This window comes from Halichoerus grypus, chromosome 10 (assembly GCF_964656455.1).
Source record: "Halichoerus grypus chromosome 10, mHalGry1.hap1.1, whole genome shotgun sequence".
Lineage (NCBI taxonomy): Eukaryota > Metazoa > Chordata > Mammalia > Carnivora > Phocidae > Halichoerus > Halichoerus grypus.
In genome coordinates, this window is record NC_135721.1 from 81376300 (window position 1) to 81403860 (window position 27561).

Below are 27561 nucleotides of genomic sequence, written 5' to 3' on the forward strand. Positions count from 1 at the left end.
ACATTCAGAAGACTTTACATTGTTGGTGAATATTGAAAAGACTGAGAACATTTAGAGGTTAGGTTTGTAACCTGATTTGAGGATCTTAGCTCCTCCCAGTGCCCAACACATGACTGAAATGAGCATATCTGGGATTGACAGGGATCTGGGGTCAGGCTGATTCTGACTGGTTTGAAGGCATAGAGTACAAAAGATATTCTGAAATAATGCCAAAGATGGACCCTTTGCCTAGATTCCATATGACATAATGGTTGAAAGAATACGTTTTGGAGATTTGGCTTTAAATCTTGGATCCACTAGCTGTGCGTATTTTGGCAAACTGATCAACATTTCTGAGACTCATTTTCATCAGTCAGTAGAATGGGGGAAATAATATCAATCTGATAGGACTGCCTTGAGGACTTAATGTGATAGTGTGTGTGTGCATTATGTGCCTGTGCATGCTTTTGTGTGTGTCTATATCTGTGTGAGTGTGTAAATCACAGTACATGGCTTTAATCACTCAGTAGATGACAGCTAATATTTACTATCATATTGGGACACTTTCTAGAATATTGCAGCTTCCTCTAGGGCTGCTTCAAGTTTCATGGTAGACTTTTACCTTTCTTACTGACAAAATCCTTGTTGAAAGCTATCTTAGTCAGCTTAGGCTACCATAACAAAATAGTGTAGACTGGGTGGCTTAAAAAACAGAAATTTATATTTTCATCCTTCTGGAGGTTAGAAAGTCCCAGATTCAGGTTCTGGCAGGGTTCCATTCCTGGTGAGGGCCCTCTTTCTAGCCTGTAAAAGCCACCTTCTCTCTACGTCTGCACGTGGCGGAGAGAGAGAGAGATCTTTTCCTCTTCTCATAAGGCCACAGTCCTATTGCATTAGAGCTTCAACATTATGACCTCTTTTAACCTTAATTAACAATGGGCTTTGACATATGCATTTTGGGGGGACACAATTCAGTCCACAGCAAAAACCAAGCTCTTCTGGGAAGGGGTACTTGATGAGGGCAGTGGGTCATCCAAGATTCACAGAGAAATTTGGTTCTGGTTTCCGGTGTGTTCCTTTCTATTTATTATTTGAGTCATTATCTTTTGTGACCCACCAGGCAAGGAAAGAAAAGGGGGTATTAGATTTTTGAGATCTTTATATAAAATTATGACTAAATGCCTAAGTGTAACACATGAATTACTTTCTTTAATCAAATTCTTTCTCTGAGGCATGGGGAGATGGAACATAAGAAAACAAATATTGAAGGGGTTGGAGGGTGTGACACTTAAACCACATCATAGGTGTGGGTTTGGAAGATTATATATACAGAAGTTGATTTGGTACTGCTGGGTTTGATGCCTGGAAAAGGAACAGTTTTACCAGCTGGCTGCTAGCTCCATGTGAGACTCTAAATGTCAGGTGGAGAGAGCAGTTAGTTCCAGGCACTGAGAATTTCCCACTGTTCCCTTGACTCCTTAAGTTAAAGTGTCTTAGTCACTATTAGGACTCATTAGGCTATTACATTTAAATGTTGGACCAGCTGGTCTGGACAGCACTTTCCTATCCTCTGGTTCTCACTTCCCCAGCTTTCTCATCTTCACCATTTTCTGTGTCTCTGTCCAGGCCTCTTGCTCTGACTCCGCATCTGCTTCCTTCTGACTTGTTGATAGTCTGTGCTCTCCTATGTGCCTGAGTCTTCTGCAGCCTTCAGCTTTGCTTATCCATTATGCTGAAGGCACCCTCTGACTTGGTCAGGAGTGGTCCATCTTATCACACCAGAACTAACCCTGGATCCAGCCCTGTTGAGGTCAGACCTGCCTTGCTTGTCTGCTATAGACCAACTGAGAACAAAGGATGAAGACCACATGTTTCTAGTCCGTTGGTCATTACTAAAAATGAACATGCTACCTTTTTGTGGAAATAATGGATGGTATCTTCTCTCTGCCTTCTTTAGGTAAGAACTAATGAGTTTAAGAGTTAAATATGTACAGATGCTTTGGTAAGACCGTTCCTTTAATGAACTCAACTGTTATCAATGTCCGAAGCTCTAAATATTGACTTGACATTTAGTTTTAATGACAGTTTTAATATTCTCCCCTGCAAAATAGATGCAGCACTCCCCACACTCAGTTCCAGAACTTCTTCATCTGGGATCCAGGACTCCTTTCCGTGCCTCAGTTTCCTCCTCTGGGGGTCACTAGAGCCTCTATTTAAGAGGGTTACAGTTAGAATGAAATGAGATGATATGTAGAAAGGCTTAAAACAGTGTCTGATAAATAATGTTTTTCCACTTCCCCACATTTAAATTTTATTTCCTCAAACTGGAGCTGGAATTCCCAGGGGCTCTGCAGTGAGGTACAGCTCCAACTCTGTGGTGTGCTGAGCAGGGGGAGTGGGCCCAATGGTGGTAATCTGTGTCTTCTGAGTTTGGACTTGTAGAAGAGAGAGGGAAGGGAACTGGTATTTTCAGTGGCTCACATTATGTCAGACACATATATCAACTCCTGTGACTCTAAACAGCCCAGAGAGGGTAAGACTTAACTTCCTGATGTTTTAATGGTTAAACCAAAGTAAAATCAGACTTTGGCCCAGGTCTCTGTGATCCCAGAATCCAATAATACTGTCAATAATCCTCTGACTTTTGGTCAAAGTAGAAAAATAAGACAGAGCATGGTAATTGGCTTGCCTCTGTCGGGTTATTTTCCTTCTAGTTAGAGATTTCCTGACAGCCATTTGTGCATATTTCCAGCTCACATATCTAATTTAGTGATCCTTCCCTTATTCAATTCATTATTACCTTGGAGGAGTGATTTTTTTTTTTTTAAAAGGTTTTATTTATTTATTCGACAGAGAGAGAGAGCACAAGTAGGCAGAACAGCAGGGAGAGGGAGAAGCAAGCTCTCCGCCGAGCAGGGAGCCTGATGTGGGGCTCGATCCCAGGACCCTGGGATCATGACCTGAGCCGAAGGAAGCCACTTAACTGACTGAGCCACCCAGGTGCCCTGGAGGAGTAATTTTTTAAAAATTAAGGTTAGTGTTTCAGTAATTTTTATGACTTTCCTGAACCCATCAGCATCAAACATTCTTCCCTAGAGACCAGTTCATTGAAGTGTTTGAGGTGAAAAGCCACAGTGCAGGTCTCAGTGGCAGGGGGCTTTATCAAGAGTTGCTGAAGGCAAATTAAGCATTAAAAAAAGATTTACTTTTTACTTGACCCTGAACTTGTACTATCTTAATAATGAACTAATTTTAATTTTGAAATATAATTCATATCAACTGATAATAATACTTAGATTTGTAATTTTATATCCCTGAACCAAAGGATCCATTCTTTTTCCAGGTTTTGTAAACTGGTTTTTGAGATTTCGTTTTTTTGTTTTTGTTTTTGTTTTTGTTTTTTTTGTGGCCCTCAGGATAAGAGGCCTACTGCTATAAACTTCCTATATTCATTTTTTATAACTCAGTGTCTTCTGAAATACATGTGTGTTTTCCATAATTTGGAAAGTAGACACAGCAGGATTGTTTTTGTTTGTTCTCTCGGTAACCTGTTATCTAACTGAGGAGAAAGAAGAGATATTTGATCCAAGTGAACCCTGAGGAAATTCAGTGATCTTACCTGATTCTTGTCTGTTACCTACTCACAATGGGCATGGGGAGGGATGAACAACATATACCAGGAACTGAACACCTATGTTAATGTACTGCCTTTTGTTTCCTTGATGGAAAGTCTGTCTAATCAGGAGTCCTGATTCAAATACAATCTGCAGATGTCAGTAATGCAAGACCGAAAATGATACACATAAACATTTCACCTGCTTAAGATCTGAATAAAGCAAGTCTTAAATGAGAGAATGATTTTAGTTTCCCTTGAGAATGACTTAGAAGGTAGTGTGTGGAGACAAGAAGCATTCTGTCTTTTGATGGGGAGAGAACCAACTTTGAGTCCCAGCTCTGCCATTTGGGCAGGTCACCATATCTTATAGCTTCTCTTTCCTAAAGCAAAATAGGGAATAATAATATCTAGTTCATACAAGTTTAATAAAAATGAATCCTGATTAAGGTAAAGTGTGGAACCATGGTTCTGGCTCTTATTAAGTGCCCATTAAATGTTACACCTACTCAATTTTGCTAATTGATCTTATGAGCTAGACTAAACTCCTAACCTCTATACCTACTCTCCCCCTGATGGAGGGAGAAGTGAATTATCCACAATTTACCCTAAATTGGTGAGTTTAGGAAAACAGGCTGAGCATGCTGTCTTCAGTTCCTGCTTCTTTTTTCTAAGTCAACCTGCCTGTAGGGATTTACTTTCTTGCCTTGCCTATAGATTGGAAACACACATTTAATACAGCCCGCTATGGCTATACATCTAAGCTACATTTCCATTCAAGGTTTCATAAGTAATAAGCCTGTTATTTTGACTTCTTCTGTCTAATATTCATGTATAGCCTTCAATTCATCTAAGCCCAGTGGAGAATAATGTATTGTTGAGCCTCTTTAAATGCCATCAGATGTAAATAATGGGACTGGTTTATGATATTTTATTAACTTAGTAAAATGGACTATCTTGGGAGAAAAAATGACAAGTGATCTTTGCATGATGATTTGAGAATTACTGAAAAAATTTCAGAAAAATTTTAGTTCATGGTGAAATAGTTCATGGCCAGAACTTTGGCCATCAAAGTTTTTATTCCCTTAGAATCCTTTCCTATAGTTTTTTTTTTATTTTAAGAAATATAAATATCATGGGAGAGGATTAAAATCTTAAATCGCATAGGCTTCTAAGTATCATAAATGTTCTTCTTTCTCCCTTGGAATAGTGCAAGGAGAGGGTGTACTTCTGGAAGGCAGGGGGATAGAAAAAAGAGGGGTGAGGAGTTCTGAAATCTGTTACCTAATGCACAATATTGCCCCTAGTCAGTCTCATAGAATTCTGTCCATGGTCCCCATGACATTGGCACACAATAAATGTTTGTGGGCTGAATGAATGAACATTCTTACAGATCTGCTTTATGGAAATAGAAATATCTACTCACAATGTTATGACATTATGCAGAGTAGTTGGCCTGAGATGATGCTCCTATTTTAGTTGTCCTTTTGCATGTGAAAAGAGAAGGTGGCCCATATATATAGTGTTTCATTGTGAAATCTTAACTTGATTTTATTATAACATCTGTAAATAGGATGAAAAGTTTGAATTAAGATTAAGATGACTGTAAATTTGCAATAATGAAATACTAAAGTGCCTTTTTATACTTCAAATAGTTATTTCCAGTGGTAAAATAAAGTGTATCCTATATAAGCTCCTTGAATCATGGAAGAGAGTTTTGTCCAATAACAATTTTATATCTGTATAGATTTAATGTTAAAGGTGATCTTATTCAGTGATCTTACTTGTGAGACCCAATGCCTGTGAATAAGCTCATAGAGTTTCTTTCATAAATAAAAAGCATATTGAATGTGTATGTGTGGTTTTGGATGATGCCCTGATGTGAGATGGAACTAGAGGCCAGTGGGACTAAATTGCCCATCAGTTCCTGCCCACTGAAGCGAAGCTCTTTTAACAAGATGATCTGCCATCCCATCAGTTTTTGTTTTGACAGTTACAGACAATGATGATGTCGAGTCTAGCATCAAAATGTTCTATTTTGCTCCCCAAATGAATTCTCCTATTTGTTACCCATAAAAAATTAGTTGTATAAAAAGGCAGCACTTCAATCTTGGAAATCTCAAAATTTCCAAAGTGTGCAGCATAGTCAGGCCCTGCTGAGAGTGGATGGAGAGCAGTTGGGAAGTTCATGTCAGGATTAACTTGGGTCCTGCCTGATGAGTCAGTCTGGAGTGGGCAGGAGAGGGAATGATAAATACCTCCCAGGGTTCCTTTGATAACAATATTAAAGTTTTAGCTCATACTATAGAAACTACTCTAATTGACTCTGGTTGCAACTCCTGAGAAAACTTTATCTTTCTGACTATGCAAAGTCTGCCATATTTAGCAAGAGGTAAATATTTCTAAATCTCTAAATGGATTTGCTGGCAACTAAATGCTCTTTTAATATAACTTAGGCTTAATAAGGTCAATTTATCACAAAAGTATTTTGCTCCAGGAGCCAGACAAGAACTTTGGGAAAATTAAAGAAGGAAAGTAATGATGCACAAATTGGTGGGACACTATCTTCCAGACCAGCCAGCAATTCCCAGAATTCCAGGTTGGGATAAAGAGCTTTCCAGCAAAGGGACCTCCATGGGTTCCTCCAGCATGTGCTAAAGAGAATTCACCCCATCTCCATTTATGTCCTGGAGGGATTGATCTTATTCAACCCCGCAGATGTTTACTGAGGACTTACTGTACACCTACCAATTTCTAGTTCCTTTTCCGCAAGTGGCAGTAAAGAACAGTCAGAAGCAATAGTTACATAATTATAACCTGTCCTACTTATAAAAACACCATCAAATTTGTGGGCAATGGTAAACTCCTGGCTTTTTCTAAAAATAAATTGGATCTTTCTTGGATTGGATTACAAGAAAGTCACCTGCTGGATAGTAGGAAGTATTGCATTTAACTTGCATTTTAATTTATTTCAATTTTTATTGTAAGTTTCCACCAAAAATAAAAGTCCTACATACTATTCACTATAGCACTTGCTATAAAAATGTTGCTGTGGACTTCCACATGAAAAACTTTCTTTAGAATTTCCCTTTTCTTGAGAAATTTGTGTGTTTCTCACTTTCTATAAGAACGGGAGGCTTAACTGATCTTGCCACCCAGGCATCCCTATACATATATTTATAATATAATTTTTACGAGTTATATTACTTGTTTAACAATGCAAAACGTTTGTAAGCTGCCACGTGTAACTGGTGTGAATACCATGGTAATTTGTGAGTATTTCTGGAAACAGGAAAGGAAGCAAGGCAATGGGCACTCAGTATTTCTGGAAAATGGTAGGATCATAAGCCCTGATTTCAGGCTATCTGAGAAGAAGGTTTGGCAAGTTAGTCTTCTCTTTCCTGTCTTGCCTCCTTCAAACTGCACTAGCACTGTGGAATAGTGTTTGTCTCAACCAGCGGCGGTGGCCCATCGACAAACCTACTCAGCATGCAGGAATAGTAGCCGTTTTGAAGGAACGGGACACAAAATGTGGAGCAGTGTTTCCTTGGGGCCTGACCAGTGTTAGTCTCTTGAGTGGATTTCTGGGCTCTGAATATCGATGCCACCAGAGAGCAGTGGATCCCAAGTGACCCAGGGGGTCTTTAGCCCGTTTATTTTTTACTGACTTTGTCTTCTTGGATGGTCTCTACAGTTTGAGGTCTCGTGGATGGGGAACCCTCCTGCCTAGACAGAAGGCTTATCTTCACAATGCTGCCAATAACCCCACTGCTGTCCTTGAGATGGCTTGTAGAACAAACCTGCCTGAGTTCAGCATTCCTTCAACACACCTCATAGAATGGTTTCATAGAGAACAATCATTTCGATATCAAGTATAGTAGCAAAATGTTGGAAACAGCTTAAATTGATTTTTGATGTCTTAGTTGAGGGTCAATATAAAAAATATAGATAAAAAGGATGAGATTAGGTCCCACTTCCCCTATCCCAAAGCATCTGCAGAGCCCTGGAGGGGTACTAACCTTGTCTCAGTGGTGACCACTGGAGAGGTTCCTGGAATTTGAGGAAGGATAGCTAAGTAGTACTTTTGTTTTAACTCTCTATTATTTTAATATTTTTTATAAACTATTTGTGTCATTAGATAAAATGAAATAAAACTATTCTGATATTCCCAAGGGCTAGGCGAATCTGTGACAGAATAGGTTACAAGAAGTTTACAATCCCCAGGCACTGTTTTTTTTTTGTTGTTGTTGTTGTTTTTAACCATGACTATTTCCATTCCACCTTTCATTCTCCTTTCTCTGCCTGTGTCAGAGGCTGGGCTGTTCTCTCCCTTTGTGGTTGGTCTCCCCACCTCAAGAAAACCATTCTCTATAGCCCTCTCCCTTTGTTTGCTGTTATTCAGAAGGTCCAAGGTGCTGGGGCCATTTCCTCACAGCTAGGAGAATCCTGGCTCTGTTTTCACAGGTTTGTACCTATGATAGGTAGCTTTTTGACTTATAAAGCTTCTGATTAGTTAATTGGTACTGATTCATATTGTCCTCTCTCTCTAAGATGCTCCTAGAACTTAGAGTGGCCAGTATGGGTTGCCCTCATTATTTAACAGAATTCAATTCTATGCAGCCTGGAAAAAGCCAAAATGTTTGCAGTGCATTTGATCACTGATGACCCCAGCATCCTCTGGGTAAATGGAAAATAAATCCCAATATCTGCACAGTCTACATAGCAACTGGGAATATAGGTCTTGGATTGATATAATCTGATTCCTTTATTTCAGCAAAATCACATTCCTACCAAAGCAGTTGTATAAAATGAGAAGTGGAAGAGATTTTCTTGTGGATAAAGCTCAATGTTTCCAGACAATTTTCACTAAACAAAACTCCTTTGTTTCATTCCCTTAAGAACATCTAAATCAAACAATCCTTGATTAATGTAGATAGTGTCTGTTTGGTTAAGGCGTAACACAATTTCCTTCCATTAGACAAATGATGTCTGGAGCAGGCTGTCCACCAGATTTATCATTTATACTCAGGGGATATGACCATTTCTTATACTATGCCCCTTTCAGAATGGATCTATATCCAGTATTCCATTTAGAGACCCTGTAGCTGCTTCCCAACATGGTTGCTTTCTACTGCAGCCTAGGTCAGATGAGGCCAAATGTTATACATTCTAATTACTCAGGCTATGTTAGCTAGTATTTAATTTGTTAAAGATACATTTGCAAAGTAAAATGCTAACAACCGTGGGTGCCATGAAACCAAGATGCCTTCACTGTGAGGACAAACCTGTACTCCACAATGACTGCAGACAGGAGCCTGAGATGCATAATTTGGAACCATCTCCATTCAATACTCCTCTACTCTGTCCCATAATGTAATTAACTTTGAAGGTCTCAAGGCTCTTTTTAAGAGAATTAGAAGCCATGAGTCATTTGGGCCTCATCAGAACAAGCTCTCCTAATGCAAAATGACTCAATCACAGAGATTGCTACCTGGCAGCATTCCGAGATATCAAGACCTGAAAACCAGCACTTAATCTGATTTAGGGCCTCTTAAAATATTCTACTTGACTAAACATTGCTCTGGTGAAAAAGATTGAAAATTATTTTAGGAACCAACCATGGCCTGAACTGTCTTAGCTGTGCTATTGATTCCTTTTAAGTAATTGCATTTAATTTAGAAACCTATGCACAAACAAGCTAATGAGGAAGTATGACTATGCGAAGTCAAGTCAGACTGAATGTGTAGAGCAAAGATAATATAAAAATAGAAATCTTTAAATAGATATGCTGTTATTCTACTTCCCCATTGGAAAGACTTTCTCACCTCCATGTAGAAGCCACGGAAAGAGCTTGTATTAAAAAGTGCTGTATGGTATAGCAAACTATTTTTCTAGATATTCATAAGGAAGGAGGGGCAATAATATCTATCTCCAAACATCTTATCTGTTGCTCCAGTCAATTTTTTTTTTTTGAGAAAACAAGAACAGAGTTAAAATGCCAAACCAATGAGCTCTTTTCCACTGGGTTGGCTTTTGGGCAATAGCCTTAAAGATCTGAACTGATACAAGGTAAAGATTGTAAGATGAAAACTTCTGGAAAATGTGATGGATATTTTTGTTTTGGGGAGTTTTATCTCTGTGTTTGGTCTGTCCAACATTTTTTTTATTATTTGAGAAAAAGAGAGAGGGGGTGAATACAAGCAAGGGGAGGGGTGGAGGGAGAGGGAGAAGCAGACTCCCCACTGAGCAGGAAGCCTGACACAGGGCTCAATACCAGGTCCCTGGGATCATTACTTGAGCCACCCAGGTGCCCCCCAACTTTTTTTTCTTTTACTAGTTTAACACTTAGGTTGAACATAAAAATGTATTTCCTCCCTTTCTGTTTATAGAAGTTATTAACTGGGACTAGGTTTTTATTACAGGAACTAGAACTAACTAGATTGAAAATTATCATGATGATAATTCACATAAAAATTAAAATTGGAACATTAAACTAGCTATAGAACACTGAAATGTTGCTGGACTCCAGTTGATGGTAGAATTATTTAAAACCATGAGTACGATTAATTTTTAAGTGATTTATTTGGCTACCATAAAATAGATATACACACATAAACACCAATTTTCAGCTGGAAGGGAACTTAGAAATTTAATCTAAAATATCCTGTCTCAAGAGATTGAGGTCCAAGGAATTAAGTGACTTGCCAAGGCCACATTACTATTTAGTGTCAATTCCAAGATTAAAACTCCACATTTCTTTTCCATGTCCACTGTTCTTTGTTTGACATCAATTCTCTTTTACCATAACAGTTAACAATATATGGCCAATAGCCATGTTTGGAATTAAAATCATCTAGAAGCTAAAAAAGACCTGGGTAGAGTGGTGAGTTTCAGAAGCTCCTGTGGTACTTCTAAAAACATCTTGGCCCCAAAGAGTCAATCTCAAAGTTCTTGCCTAAGTTGGCTGATTCTACTCTATAACCTCTATTTTTAAACAGTTTAACATGAAGCTAAGATTGAGAATCAGTGGGCAATAATATGCAAAGTTCCTAGTGTCCCTTTAGTGTTCTAGCAATTACAAAAATTGAACACATGTATACGGAATGTATGTGCATATTTATTTATATAAAGCAAGTTATGACTAAAGAGGTCACAGAGAGAATTCAATTATATTGAAAGGAAATAATACTGCACTCAAAAAGAGTTTATTAAACTAGTTAATGTGATTTGTTAGATACTAAACTTTCTCACATTACTGATCTGTTGCCTGAACATATGCTCATTATAATGATCCCTGAATATAGTAAGGTAAGGGTTAAATGATTTTTAAGAAAAACTTTAATGGAAATGGCAGGTGACAGTTTTGTAAGTATTTTTCCACGGGTACTGGATAACTGTCCATGGTGCTGAAAACATTTCTGCTTAGATATATTGTCTCTTCTTAGATCCCTCCTTTTACCCCCTTTCCCTTCAAAGCAACACCCTGGAGCAGTAGGAGCAGACACTGAAGCTGGGATGAATAACATAATTAATTCCTGGCCCCAAATCATCAGGCACTTGGTTTTTATCCAGGAAATATTTAGGAAGGCCATGGGGGTCATCTTTCCAATTTCTTATTTGGAACAAGAATGGTTGGTGGTGTTGCCTGTAGAAAGGGAAAGGGGGATAGGATGTGTAAGTCTATCTTCACATGGTATTGATTTCCATTTCAGTAGGGAAAGACCCTGAGAGACTCTGTGGGCCAGAGAAAGAAGTCTTGGCCGTCCTGAGAAACAGCCAGTATATGATTGAGAGCTGTGAATTTCTTTGCAGAATCTTTGAAGAACCTTTGGGGTTTTATGATGGGAGCAATGATAATCCTAAGTAGCTCACAGTTCTGCAATTAGGACAACAGATCCATGTCATAAATGCCTTTCTCTCACCATTACTTTCCTCTCTCTCTTCTTCCTCATATTCCTACCCCATCACATCTTCCCACCCCCACTATTCAGGCCTCTCAACTTGAGTATGATTTAAGAGCTTTCAATGTTATCTCCTCTTTTCCATTTGGTGGTTAGGATTTTCTTCAGAATCATGTGAATTTCTAATTCAGAGCCAGCTCATGACATTGTGGCCTCTACCCTACATCAGAGCCGACAGTCTGCCAAACTCTACTTTGATGTGCACTTGGTGAGACCACGTCATCAAGAAAGTATAACATAATTGTAGGCATGAACTTCCTCAGGTCTAGTGGGGGCATATTCTCCTTTTGGGAATCATTATAACAGTCCAAACCTCAAAAAGATTTCAAATAAAATATGATTTTCCACCTGGTAGAGAATAACAAAATTTTGATTGTCCACCTGTTGCCCCTGGGCTCTGAGACTATTAGGTGGCTACCTTAGCTCTCAGTAACAGATGCTTTTCTGAATGATTTGAAGCAGTGTAGTTACTGCTTTTTCTTCTGCTAAAATAATTGTCAGTGGAGAATGTGCAGCAGCTATAAGATTATACCCAAAGGAAAGATTGTGACTTCAAGATCAGCATGAAATAGCAATTGCAACAAATGATGTCTTAAGGAGTTGTGAATTTATTTTCGAGCAGATGTTCTTAATCCAGAAGATTTTGAGATAGGGAACAGAAAGTCTAGTTGGTGGTAACATATTTGCTTGTAAATAAAATAATTTCCTGAATATTTAGTCAGAAATTAGTTAATTTTTAATGCATCATTTCTTCTGATAGATGCTGTTGGTCTCTGAAGGTAAAGAAACTTATGAAAATGGTAAAGTCAGGAACTATTTTTATGTGAATGTTTTAATGAAGTAGTTCAAGGTCTGAAGGATGGAAACAGATGGGACCAAATACGTCTGCTCTTCCTAGGCAGAGGGCAGGCAGTGGTAATGATTAGGTCTGGGTCATTTGCATGTGGACCCAGCCACACTGTGTTTAGAATAACAGTGGTGGTCAAGCAACATGTTTATTCACTTTCCTGTTCATTCTAGTATGTATCTAATCAAGCACTGGCTTGTTTCCAGCACAGATCAAGGCACCTTCAGCAGAAGGAGGGAGAAGTTTTCTGTGTTTTCTTTCAGGTATAAGGACATTATAAAATGAACAGACATAAACTAACTGGAGACAAACCCTGAAGTACCAAAAAGGCCAATATGAGGGAGTGAATGGGTTAAATATGGCATATGAATACAATTCAAAGTAAATATTTTTTTTAGGGCAGGATACAGTTAGTCAGGAAATGCTGCCTAAAAAAATGAATACTCTTGCTTTTACTATATTATTTAACATATTAATAATCCTAAGAAAATTGAGATTTAGTCAAAATGGTATAAACAGGAATTTTTAGCAACCAAAGCCTGTCATAGAATAAGCTGAGGGAAGGTGATGGTATAACAAACAAAGACTTAGACATCTTGTATTTCACCTTTTGGTGTAGATATTGACTATTACCTTTTTTACTGTCCTTCTCCTCTTCCCTTCCCATTTAGCATTCAATACATACTTATTGGGCTGACCTGAGTTAAACTAAAGTATGTGGTATCTCTCATATGTACAGAGATGAAACAATCACTGTAGGTAAGAAAACTTTATTCTTTTCTTTGATACTTATTATTGGAAATCAAGCTAACATTGCTCTAAAATGTCTTCCCTTTATTTAGGAATTGTATATCTAGCCAAGAAGTAGTAATTACTTGATTTCAGTAAAACCTAATGGTGTGTTTGAGCATGACACAGTGCATAAAACTTAATTTGAACATCAGAGACCCAGAAAGTAAACACTGAGCATCCATAAATTCTGTTTTGCTCATTAAAAAAGGTAAAAGTTCTCAGCAATATTTACTTATAATCTACTACATTGTTTTATACTTCCCATTGGATTGGATTGTAAGTTCCATGAAGAAAGAGACAATGCCTATTGTTTACATTTCAATATCCTTGGAAAAGCATTTGGCAATTAGTAATATTGCCAATAACACTGTGTAACAAATCATCCCAAAACTCAATGGCTTAAGTCATAGCCATTTATTTTCACAGATCTGTATATCAGTTAGAGTCTTTCCTTCAGGCTGTGGTATTTGGGATGGTCTTCTTTGCAGTGCAATTCTGCATGTCCAGCTCCATTCCATATTTCTCCCATCCTTCTCCTTTTCTTAATGGCAATGCAAGATATAAGAGGGCAAGCAGAACAGACAGGCTTTTTAAGACCCGTGTTCAGAACTGACACACTTGGACTTCCACCCATGGAAGTCAAATAAAGTTACATGGCCAAATATAAAGTCAAGGAGAGGGGAAATACAGTGTGTTTGTCATGAGGCCATGGCAAGGGTGTAGATAAAAGACACAGGGAAGATTGCGTAAATTCCCTCAATTCTATATTCCTCCCTATACTGTAACTTTTGCAGTGTACTTTTGAAAGTTCTTTCACCAAGAGGCAAAGCTTATTTCTCTATTTATTGAATCTGGGCTGACTTTGTGACTTGCATTGGCAAAAAGAATGTGTCAGAATGCAGTTTGCCAGTTTCAAGCCTAGATTTCAGTGGGCTTTGAGTGTTTTTACTCTCTTGGAACATTGCTACCACCATATCAATCAGCCTGAGCCAACCTACTAAATGATGAGAGACATGTGTCTCAATCACCACTACTGCCCCAGGCAGGCAACTGCCAGATGTGTAAGGCTGTCCTAGACCTGCCAGTTTTTAGATGACCCACCAGCTCTCCGTGAATGCATGAGCAAGCCCTTCTATGACCAACCAAACCTGGCACAAATCAGTACTACCCAGATGATCCAGAGATTCATGAACAAAAATAAAATTTTATTGTTTTAAGCCAATAGGTTTGGGAATTTTTTTTTACCCCAAAATAGTTAATTGATACAACATCTAGCATCTAGCATGGCACAGAATAGGGACAATTGAGTGACTCATAGGGCTCTCTAAGTTGCATATTATACAAGTCATAAACTCTCTCATTGAAAAGATGAACATGTATACAAACACACAGAATGTTACATATTATATCGGGAAGTCACTGACCACCTGGGTCTGTCCGTAGACTCCAGTGAATTCTCATAGACTGGACCAAGCCATCTGACTTCCTGGATGACTTTTGTAAGATTTGACTCCACAACATGAAATAAATAAGGTACAGATTTTGCCTTTTAGATGTTGCTGGATTCTTTCCATAACTAAACACTGATGAAAACTCCACTCCATTATTTTTTTTTCTCTGATGATTGTGTCACATCCTGTCTGACATATCAAAGAGTAAATATTAATTAATTAAGTGAGAGAGATGATAAAAAAAGAACCAAATGAAAGCTTTAGAGTTGGAAAGGAAAATAATTGCAATGAAAAATTTAGTAGGGGATCTTAACAGTAGCTTTGAACTGGCAGAAGAATTAGTAAATTTGAAGATACATCAAATCAAAACCACACTGAGATAGCACCACATACCAGTCAGAATGACTAAAATTAACAACTCAGGAAACAGCAGATGTTGGCAAGGATGTGGAGAAAGGGGAACCCTCTTACACTGTTGATGGGAATGTAAACTGGTGCAGTCACTCTAGAAAACAGTATGGCAGTTCCTCAAAAACATAAAAATAGAACTACCTTATGGCCCAGCAATTGCACTACTAGGTATTTATCCTAAGGATATAAAACTAATGATTCAAAGGGACACATGCACCCCAATGTTTATAGCAGCAATGTCCACAATAGCCAGAATATGGAAAGAGCCCGGATGTCCATCAACAGATGAATGGATAAAGAAGATGTGGTATATATATTCAACAGACTATTAGCCATTAAAAAGAGTGAAATCTTGCCATTTGCAATAACATGGATGGAACTAGAGGGTATTATGCTAAGTGAAATAAGTCAGTCAGAGAAAAACAAACACCATATGATTTCACTCATTTGTGGAATTTAAGAAACAAAACTGATGAACATAGGGGAAGGGAAGGAAAAATTAAAATAAGGTAATAAAGACAGAGACGGAGGCAAACAATAAGAGACTCTTAACTATAGGGAACAAACTGAGGGTTGCTGGAAGGGATTTGGGTAGGGGGATGGGTTAACTGGGTGATGGGCATTAAGGAGGGCACTTGATGTAATAAGCACTGGATTTTTTTTTTTTAAAGATTTTATTTATTTATTTGACAGAGAGATAGTGAGAGCAGGAACACGAGCAGGGGGCGTGGGAGAGGGAGAAGCAGGGAGCCCAATGCAGGGCTCGATCCCAGGACCCTGGGGTCATGACCTGAGCCAAAGGCAGACACTTAATGACTGAGCCACCCAGGCGTCCTGAGCACAGGATGTTTTATGCAATTGATGAATCACTAAATTCTACCCCTGAAACTAATAATACACTACATGTTAACTAACTTGAATATAAATAAAATCTAAAAATAGTGGAAAAAATAAAGATTATATAATACAAAACAGAGAAAAAGAATGAAGAGAGTGAACAGAGCCTCACAGAAATGTGACACACCATTAAACACACCAACATTTGCATAATGTGAGTAACAGAAAGAGAGAAAGAAATAAAACATATTTGAGGAGATAATGGCTGAAAGTGTCCCATATTTAATGGAAAACATTAATATACATATCAAAAGGCTCATCAAACTCCACTTAGGATAAACACAAAAAACCTACATAGAGATATATAGTAAAAATGTCAAAAGCAAGGACAAAGGAGAAAAATCTTGAATGTGGCAAAAAAATGACTTATGTGGGAACCCCAACAAAATTAACAGCTGACTGCTCAGCAGAAGCAATAAAGGCCAGAGGCAGTGGGATGACATATTCAGTGTGCTGAAGAAAAACTGCCAACCAGCAATCTTATATTCAGCAAAATGATCTTTCAAAAATGAAGGAAAAAGACATTCCAAGATAAGCAGAGATACAGAATTTGTTATGAATTGGCATGCTTTACAAGAAATACTAAAGAAAGTTTTTTTGTTTTGTTTTATTTTGTTTGTTTGTTTGTTTGTTTTTCCTGGCTGAAAGCAAGTGACCACAGACATTAATTCAAATTCACATGAAAAAGCGAAGAACTCCATGAAGGTAATCATAGAGTCATATAAAAGATAGTAAAAAAGCATACTGCTTCCTCTTTTCTCAACTTATTTAAAAACAATTATATTAAAAATGCATATAATTGTATTGTTGGACTATAACATAAGGAAATGTTATATATTTGCTAATAACAGTTCAACAGAGGTGAGCAGGAGCTAAGCTAACCAGATGGTACTTCAAATCTTCAGGAAAAAATGGAGAGAACCAAAAGTGCAAAATGAGAAGGTTAATATAGTGAACTACTGACAGGGTTTGTACACCTATATACTTTGTATACTTGCTCTATTTTCATCTCTCAGGTACTTTAATAGTTATGAAATTACATAAATAATAATTACAACAGTGTATTGATGGATTTGTAAGTATAGAGGTGTAATATTTATAATGGTAATACCACAAAAAGGGAAAAGAAGAAATAGAGCTATATAGTAGTAACATTTCTAGATCATATTGAAATTAAACCTAAAGTTGATTCTGATAAGATATATATTATAATCCCTAGAGTAAACACTAAGAAAATAACTCAGAAAATATAGTGAAAGGCCATTAAAGGAATTAAAATAACACTAGAAAATATTCACTTAATGCAAAATAAAGCACTAAAGGAATAACAGAAAAACAAAAAGACATGAAGCACATAGAGAATAGAAATAAAATGAAAGATTAAATCTGTCAACAATAATATTACATGTGAATGTAATAAACAATCCAATAAAAAGACAGAGATTGGCAGAAGAGATTAAAAAATAACAAGACCATCTATATTCTGTCTGCAAGAATAACACTTCAGATACACTTTAGATACAAAGATACACACAAGTTGAAAGGTAAAAAGATGGAAAAACTTTTATTGTGAAATCAGTAGCTATAAGAAAGCTTCTGTAGCTATATTAATATCAGACAAAATAAACTTTAAAACAAAATATCTTACTATAGGGAAAGGGGGACATTTTATAATGATAAAAGGGCCAATCCATAAAGAAGATACAATTGTAAACATACATGCACCTGAGAATAGAGCCCCAAAATAAATGAAGTAAAAACTGACAGAATGGAAGGTAGGCTACCCAATTCTAAAATAACAGATGGGGACTTCAAAATCTTAATTTCAGTAAAAGATAGAACAAGAAAACAGAAGATCAACAAGGAAATAGAAGATGTGATTAACACTATTAACTAGACACCTATGGAACACCCCACCCAGTAGCAACAGAATACACATTCTTTTCAAGTGAATATGGAATATTCTCCAGGATAGAAGACATGCTCTGCACAAAACAAGTCTCAATACATTTGTAATGTCTGAAATTATACCAAGTATTGTTTCAAAGTACGGTGAGATAAAATTAGAAATCAATTACAGAAGGAAATTGGGAAATTCATAAAAATGTGGAAATTAAACAACCCATTCCTAAATAACCTGTGGGTCAAAGAAATCATAAAGGGAATTAGAAAATACTTTGAGATGAAAGAAAATGAAGACCTAATATACCTAAATTCCTGGAAGCAGCTAACCCAGTGTTTAAAGGGAAATTTATAGCAATAGACACTGATATTAAAAAAGAAGAAAATATTCATTATGTCTTTCTGTAGGGCATGGAAAAAAGAGGAGCAAACTAAACTTAAAGCAAAGAGAAGGAACAAAAAAAAAGTAAAGATTAATAAAACAGAGAACAGAAAATCAATGTAACCAAAAGTTGCTTCTTTGAAAAGATCAACAGAATGGACACACTGTTAGCATGACTGACAGAGAAAGAGGGGGGGCAGAGAATATGAGAGAGAGAGAGATCAAATTTCTAAATTCAGCAATTACAAGGAGACACCTCACAAAAATTAGAAGGATTATAAGGGAATACTATGAATAACTGCCTGCCAATTAATTAGGTAACTTAGATGAAATCAACAAATTTCTAGAAAGTCACAAACTATTGACATTAACTCAAGAAATAGAAAATCTATATTGCTCTCTCCATTCTTATGGCTGAAAGAACTGGAAACAGGTTCTAAAACAGATACTTGCTTATAAATATTCATAGTAGCATCATTTACATTAGCCAAAAGGTGAAGACAATACATGGACTGAAAAAATTGCAGTATGTATACATATATAATTGAATATTACTCAGCCGTAAAATGGATTGTGGTATTGGCATAAACTACAATGTGGTGAACCTCAAAAATATTATGCCAAAACATTATGCCATTTGAAAAAGTCAGACACAAATGGTTAGATATTGTATGCTTTCATTTATATGAAATATCAAAGTAAATGATTCCATAGGGACACCACAGATTGGTGGTTGCCAGGGACTGGAGGAAGGGGAGTAATTGTTTAATGGTTATGAGGTTTTATTTTGGGGTGATGAAAATATTTTAGAACTAAGTAGAGGTGGTGGTGTCACAACATTGTCAATATACTAAATGCTACTGAATCATTCACTTTAAAATGTATCATCTTTTTGTTATGTGAATTTCACCTCAATTTAAAAAAATTAAAAAAAACCCCAACTTTCCAGAAACAGATGGGTATTTGGGAAAAGAAGACATTCTAGAATTTAATTTTTAAAAATCTTAAGAATGTTTTCATCCTATAGAGTGGGAAATAGAGCAATGATTTACTAAACTGGTATTTCTGTGTTTTTGAGAGTCAGTTTGACATTGTCATTTTGGGATCAGCAGTATCTTTTCAAGTACTAGATGTTTCTGGTTGTGAATAATTGATTGGCCCCAGTATCCCTATCTGAAAAATGAGAACAGTAACAATCATATCAGCTCTATGTACTTCACTATACCCATTTAAAGATCAAATGAGATCAGTACAGTGGAGGAAATTGCTTTGTAACAGACTATATGAATGCAGTGTGTTACTCAGTGCTGCCATGTGGCCCAATTCCAGGTGTTACCATCTATTTAGACCACTGTTAATGCACCCCTGTTTTTGTGCATTGCAGCCAACTTGACCATTACTGAATTGTACGTCGTATGTCGCCGAAATGCAAATATATCTTCAGTAATAAGTGAATTTTGTATACTCTATTTTTATTTAGAAAATTTGAAGGCACTTAGAAACAATTTTTTAGAAAGATATGTGTGAAGAGTTTTTCAGGCCACATTTTTTTTCTTTTCACCTGGGAGCTTATTTTAAAGGATTCAAGGCTGTTTTAGGTCATTTTTTAGTTTGGTGGCTTTTGTCCTGGCTTTTATTTTCCTGGTTTCTACTACTTCTGCCACTAGTTTATCTTGATCTGTTTAATGTGCTTTCTCCTTTTAAAAAGTGAATCAAGGAAAAAATTAAAAAAAAAAAAGTGAATCAAGGAGAGAAACAACAGACTCTTTTGGCCTCAGCTGTAAATATGACCTTGCCAGTGACAGGGTTAAATTTCATGGGTGGGTTCATGTTGTTATTTTACTGTTGCCATTTTGAAAAGCCCGTGACTCTCCAACTCTTTACACCAGAGCTACTATAATGCTACTGTATAGTTAGCTATGGGCAGTGTGAGACTCTGCTTAGATGAATACCTGGTCCCATTCAGCCAGTGGGCATCCACAGGTGGATCATATTAAGATTTCTGAGCCAGGGTTATTTATTGACAGCCTAACAGTAGTGATTTGGAGCTCAGAACAGCTTCCCCTGGGAAGGCCTAATGTACACCAATAAATCCTCAGTCTAAGCGATTCTGCCATTCAAGATAGATAGTATTTTGTTGACTGTGCACAGGTCTGTCCTCTTAGGATACTTCAAAAATATATTTGCTTGTTTTATGGAATTAATACATGTTAATTATGGAAAAATCAGAAAATACACATAAACTAATAAGATAATGGCACTACCGTTCAGAAGAATCAGTTATTACACTGATATATGCACACATTCACACATTTCAAAATTGTGCCATAACCGAGTTATTATTTTGGAGAATACTTTTTAAATCCAAAATACATAATTTGCATTTTTTTTTTTGTTCTGTAAGTACTTCCAGGGTATTATTTTTAATGACTGGCAACCTTCCATTGCATAGATGTGGCACATTTACTCAAGTGATTCCCTGTCTTGAAATATTTTGGTTATTTAGTTAGACTGCCTTTGAAAATGTAAACATTTATTTCATTCTGGGAGTGATTTTAGAATAGAAACATGCTTTTTAAAGAAATGTCACCATGGATGACTTTTATATCCCTCACCATTAAAAAAATGATGATTCTTTATTTCTAGTGTCTCTAACTTCCTCTTGGACTATAGTTCTTGGAGGTGGATTTCTTTCACATAGAGAACTCTAACTTTTATAGCCTCATTGTCCCTAACACATTCCCATTTTTCCTTCTTGGAGATTCTGTTTTGTTTTGTTTGTTTTGTTGCTGTTGTTGTTTTACTTAGGCCCAAGAAATATGGTAATTATGTCTTGCTTTTGGTACTCACTCTTGGGGAATATCTCCTGAGCTTCCTGATGAGAATTACCTTATAGAAGAAGAAAATTTAAAGACGTCTGTGCAATTGGGGCATACTTGGAAGCAGCATTTTATATAATCTCAGGTGTTTTTGGAAGTTCATATTGGAAATTTCATATTTTCCATGGTTAATGAATGCTAATGGTTTCCTCCAAGATTTGTGAAGAGAATGGTTCATTGACTTCCTCTTTATTACAGTGATGCTAGAACTAATTCTCAGGAAAGGTGATTTGTGTTTTTCTACTAGGACTTTCCCTGGAAAACTTAAAGCTTTATTTATTCAGAAACATCCTAGGCTAGTCTTCAAATACAGGTAAAGACAGCTCAAGAAAAAAAATTGGCAGGGCGCCTGGGTGGTGCAGTTGGTTAAGCCTCTGACTCTTGATTTTGGCTCAGGTCATGATCTTAGGGTTGTGAGACTGAGCCCTGCATCAAGCCCCTTGTTGGGCTCCCTGTTCAGTGGGCAATCTGCTTGAGATTTTTCTCTTGCCCTCTCCCTCTGTCCTTTCACCCCTATGCTTTCTCTCTCTCTCTCTAAAAATAAATAAATCTTAAAAAAAAGAAAAAAATTGGGGAATCATTCCTTGGTTTTAGACAAAATAATAGATTCATAGCAGGTTGAGTGTCATAGACTCTTACACTTAAAAGAATGGCAAAAATTGATAGAACTTTTTACTGGTAGGGTCTCATAAGTTTCTTAGTATACCCCAGCATTTTATAATTAAGAAAATCGACTCCATATGATATTAAAAATCTATTTCAAGGTGATATAAACTAATTATAACTAATCTTACTAAATCAGAATCAGGGTCTTTATTTTCTGATTTCCATGTTGTTGTTTTTTCTTCATAAAATCCAGTTATAGATTACCATGCAATTCAGACTACACTAAAAGGTATTTAATTGCCTAAAAAGCCAAGGGACACTTCAGGAGGAAGTAAAGAATAATGGTGTTGGGAGCAGTGTACTGAGTAATTAAGAATGTAGACTCCAGAGTCAGTAAAGCTGTAAAATTCCCAGTACCACCACTAGAAAGCTGTGGGACCTTGGTCACCTAATAGACTCTCTGTGTCTCTGGTTCCTCTGCTCAGTAAAATGGAAATAACAACAGCAATAACAATAACAATGATAATAAAAGTAATAATTATCTCATAGGGTTGTGAGAATTAAGTTGCTTAAAGGGCTTGGAAGAGTGCCTGCATATTTAGCTCAATGACTATTAGATTTGTTTGTGTTGCTATTTCTTTGCCAAGGTGGTAGGGATTAAAGGATCTGAACCCATACGACCATGGGTTACTAACCCTTCTTCTCAGCTTACTAGTTATGTGACCTAGGGGACATCACAAATTCCTTTAAGCATCAAGTTTCTTCATTTCTAAACTGAGTACAATAATATATCTTAATAATAATATATCACAGGGTTCATAAGATTAAAAGAATTAAATCCATGGAAAGTGTTCATAAAAGTATCTTGTACTTAGTAAATGTAAATTATTGTTATTAATATTGTGACTGTCATATTAACCTAAACATTTCCCAACCAGTAATAAGTAAGATTACTCATTAGCTTTACATCCTACAACTTAGAAGTTGGTTGCTGACAAAATGACCGTTGAAGGCCATGTGTACTTGCCATAAGAAAACAAGCTGAATATAGGCCATATGGTTGGCAAAAATATTCGATTTCTCTCCAGATCACCATGCCCAGAACTCTGCAAGTACTAAGTGTAGAACTGGTTTCTTTCTTCTGATGATAATGATGTTTGTGGTACTTTATGTTCATAGCTTTGCCAATGGCACTTCTACATTTAGAGAAAACATTACAATAGATGAATAGGTCCAAGGTTGTTCTAATCTTAACAAATACTGGTATTCTGTCAGATAAATTCTTCAGCAAAACTACAATCTTGTTATTGTTAACTAAATGGGGCTGAAACAATCAATTTGTTTAATTTGGCATAGCTCCTATGCTCATGACTTTTAGAAACTAAGTCCCATTTTTCTCAGAATGTGAAGGACAAGCGATATAAATTCACACGTTTTCTCCTCTGATTATTATGCTGCCCACTAGGACCTGCTGGGAAATGGATAGCTTATTTGCCCTCCCTCCTACCTAATTTGAAATGTTCAAACATCAAAGGGTGAATATGATGCTTTAAGCATTTCTGGTCAGAAAAAATGTATCTGCTTGAAGCCCACTGTTGAGACAGTTTTATCACCAGAATAATTAATGTTTTAGCCAGGACACTCATTCCATGTTGCTTCTGGCTGTGAATTTTGATTAGATGTTAAGAGAATAGGATTTCATTAGCAGGTCACCAGAGATGTTGCTAGAGATTCAATCACCATGAAACCAAATAAGGTACTTTCTGGCTGAACATGATTGCCCCCGGTTTGTTTGTTCCCCCTTTTGACCCAGCTGGTTGGTTGCTTGTATAATAAAAAATAATACCATTTGAGCTACTTTAGTAACAGACATGATTAGGCCATGAAGGTTATACGCTTACATCATTAGATTCTCTTCTTGGCACTCTGTTCTGACCCTGGAATTACTGATCACATTACTGGAAAAGACTCTTCCCTTGATTTATCATTGCATAATTACTCCATTTCTTAGTTCTGAAAGAAATTATCCATCACAGCTTGTTCCTTTTCAGTTTCCTTGAACAAGGTCAAAAGAGGGTCCCAACAAATGCTAAGCAAGACTGAATTCTTGATCATCCTCCAGGTTATACCTTATTTCATTAGAACGCTCCTTTCTCTTTACTTTTCTAAATTAAACCTTGGTTCATAATGTTATTTCAGAAGCACATGTAGAAAATCCTTTGGAAGTGAAATTAGGTATTATAAGCCCAGAGTCCACAAAGTGCATGCTCTATAAAGAGGTGGGGGAAGGTCTTGTCTACCCTGAGTCTCTCTTCAGAGAAAGCTTTGTGGATATTTTGTTTATGTACATTTGTGTATATTATTTAAATCTACTTATGTATGTAACAATATTTTTGGGTTGTATTTGTATTACTGTAATACAAGAGTGGTTTCAAATTTTTTGTTTCTTAATCTTTTATGGTCCTTCTGGTTTATGAGAGCCACCCTTTGAGTTCATTTTGTTTTTCTCTGAAGGTGGTGGTAGGCAAGAAGTGTGATAAGGAGAATGACTGTTGATTTTGTTATGACATTCATTTCTACCTACAAAGAAAGTCAAGGCAACCTGTTTACTTAGCCATAGTAATTAATCATTCTGCCTTATATGGCCAGCTCTAGAGGTCTATGCTCCAACTTGGTACATAAAAACGTGAGAAGAGTCTATCTGTTCACACTCCAGAAGAGCTTCAACTACTGTAGTGATGTACAAGTTTCTATCAGTTTGGTAAAAGAAAGTTGACACCGGAAGAAATGGAAGGATAAAGAAGAACAGCAATGGAGAATGCTGTAAATAAATAATAATAGATAAGATTTCTTGCATGCCTACTATGTGCCTACAATGTACCAGATACTATGCTAAGCACTTTACTTGCATTTTATCATCAAACCACGTGGTAAACCTTCAGGTAGGTTTAATTCCTATATGAACACAACTTGACCACATTGAAGGAGTGACCAGCTTGCTCTGTTCCAATCAATGAACATGCTGTATTGTTTCACTTATTTAGATCTTCAATATCTCTCTGCAATGTTCTGTAGTTCTCAATGTACAGGACTTCCATATCTCTTATTAGATTTATTCTTAAGTTTTTTTTTGCCACTACTATAAATTGATCTTCTAATTTCAGTGTTTAATTGTTTGCTTCTCATATATAAATGCAATAGTTTTCTATATTAACCTTGTTTTCAGTGGCCTTGCTAAATTCACTGGTAATTTTTGCACATATGCCTGTGGATTCGTAAAGTAAATAAACATCTGCAAATGGAGACAGTTTTACTTTTCATCTTCAGATTGTAATGCAGTTTAGTTTCTTATATTATTGCATTGGTTAACAAAGGGGGTTGATTTTGTCCCCTACGGGACACTTGGCAATGTCTTATTTTTTGGTTTTCACAACTTAGAGGAGTACTAGTGGCATGTAGGGTGGAGACCAGAGATGCTATTAAACATTGTACTATAATTATCTAGTCAAATATATTTGGCTTAGAAATTTTGTATCTATGATTTTTAGGGATATTTATTTGTAGTTTTCTTGTAATATCTTTGGTGATGGTATCTAGGTAATGTTGGCTTCAGAAAACCAATTGGGAAGTGTTCTATACTTTCCTATTTTCTGAAAGAGGTTCAGCAGAATTGACATTATTTCTTACTTAAACTTTTGTTAGAATTCACTAGTGAAGCCATTTAAGCCTGCAGTTTTATTATAGGAAGTTTTAAAGTTGACTTCTTTAATAGATATAAAGCTATTTAATTTTTGTAATGCTTGGTAATTTGTGCCTTTCAAAAATTCATCCATTTTGTCTAGGTTTTCAAGTTTATTAGCATAAATTTGTTGATAATGTTCTCTTAATATCCTTACCTATAGCTGTAACTCTTGTTTCATTCTTGATAGTGGTAATTTGCATTTCGTCTCTGTTTATTTTCTTTGTTTGATCAGTATAGCCAGGAGTTTATCAGTTTTGTGAATGGTTTCAACTAACCTGCTCTTGCATTATAATTTTTGTTCTATTAATTGCCTATTTTCAATTTCATCAATTTCTGATATCTTCACTTTCATTTTTTTCTGTTATTTTGGATTTACTTTGCTTCTCTTTTTATAACTTATTCAAGATTTAGAAAATTATATTTGGATATTCTTTTCTAATGTAAGTATTTAGAACTGCAAAGTTTTCTTTAAGTACTGCTTCAGCTGCATCCCCAAAATTGTGATATATTGTGTGAGAAGCTGAATAATTGTTATTAAATATATCTGGGTCTTAATTTCCATAGATTTTGAATATTACCTAAAGTGGAAAAAGGAACATTGATGATGTGATTATGTTAAGAATCTTGAGTTCATCCTAGATTATCTGTGTGGGCTCTATGTGGTCACAATGACCCTTATAAGAAGGCACAAAAGGAATCAGATTAGAGGTGAAGGCAATATGATGATGGAAACAGAGATTGGAAAGACATACTTGAAGACTGAGGAAAAGGCCATGAGCCAAGGAATATAGGTGGCCACTGGAACCTGAAAAAGGCAAGAAAATATACCCCCAGAAGCTCCAAGAGGAACCAGCCTTGACTTTAGCCCAGTGAAACTGATTTTAGACTTCTGACCTCCAGAACTGTGTGATTGTAAATTCATGTTGTTTCAAGTCACAAAATTTGTGCTAATTTGTTGCAACAAAAACAGAATAATACATGCTTTGGTACCTGGATGTGGGTGCTTTTAGTCGGAACAAACTATTATTTTTTTGTAGGGTAGGTATGCTAGCAATGAATTATCTCAATTTTTGTTTATATGGACATAATTTCTTTTTATTTCTGGTAGTTTTGTTGGTTATGGAATTCTTGATTAATATCATTTTTTTTTCCTTTCATCAATGTGAATATGTCTTCCCACTGCTTTAGGGGTCCCATGGCTTCTGATGAAGAGTCAAAACTGTTTATCTTATTAAGGATTTCTTTTACGTGATGAGTTGTTTTTCTCTAGCTGCTTTCCAGATCCTCTGTTTTTGGCTTTCAATAGTTTGACTGTGGTGTGTCTAGGTGTAGATTTCTTTGAGGTTATCCTATTTGGAGATGTTGTGGCTTCATGGATAGGTAGAGCAGTGTTTTAATCAATTTGGGGGAAATTTGGAGCCATTATTTCTTCCAGCATTCCTTCTATCCCATTCTCCCCCTTTTTCTTAGGATTCCCATTATCATATGCTAGTTCATTTGAAGATGTTCCACAGTTCTCTGAGGCTCCATTCATTTTTCTTCATTCTTTTTTTCTTCTCTTCAAATTGGGTAATCTCCATTGATTTATTTTCAAGTTTCTTTTTTTTTCTTTTTTTCTTTTTAAAGATTTTATTTATTTATATGAGAGAGAGCACATGAGAGGGGGGAGGGTCAGAGGGAGAAGCAGACTCCCTGCCGAGCAGGGAGCCCGATGCGGGACTCGATCCAGGGACTCCAGGATCATGACCTGAGCCGAAGGCAGTCGCTTAACCAACTGAGCCACCCAGGCGCCCTATTTTCAAGTTTCTTGATTCTTCCTTCTCCCCCTCCAAATCTGCTGTTGAGTCCACAAGTAAATTTTTTATTTTAGTAATTACAGTTTTCAAGCTAAGAATTTCTATTTATTTTTTAAATAATTTTTGTCTTTTTATTGATATTCTTTAATTCATGAGATATCATTTTTACACTTTAGTTCTTTAGACATCATTTTCTTTAGTTCTTTGACTATATTTACAAGAATTGATTTAAAATATTTTTCTAATAAGTGCACTGTCTGGGCTTCCTCTTGGATAGTTTTCTGCCTGTTTTTTCCTCCCATG

At 36.4% G+C, this 27561-nt stretch overlaps 1 long non-coding RNA gene across 1 annotated transcript in view; it reads left to right on the forward strand.

The window, feature by feature from the left end:
* Positions 1-2835: 2835 nt before the first annotated feature.
* LOC144379367 (uncharacterized) overlaps positions 2836-27561 on the forward strand; it is a 35651-nt gene continuing 10925 nt past the window's right edge. The window contains exon 1 of the long non-coding RNA XR_013442201.1: positions 2836-3012. This is a non-coding gene — a long non-coding RNA (uncharacterized LOC144379367). The remainder of the gene's footprint in view (positions 3013-27561) is intronic.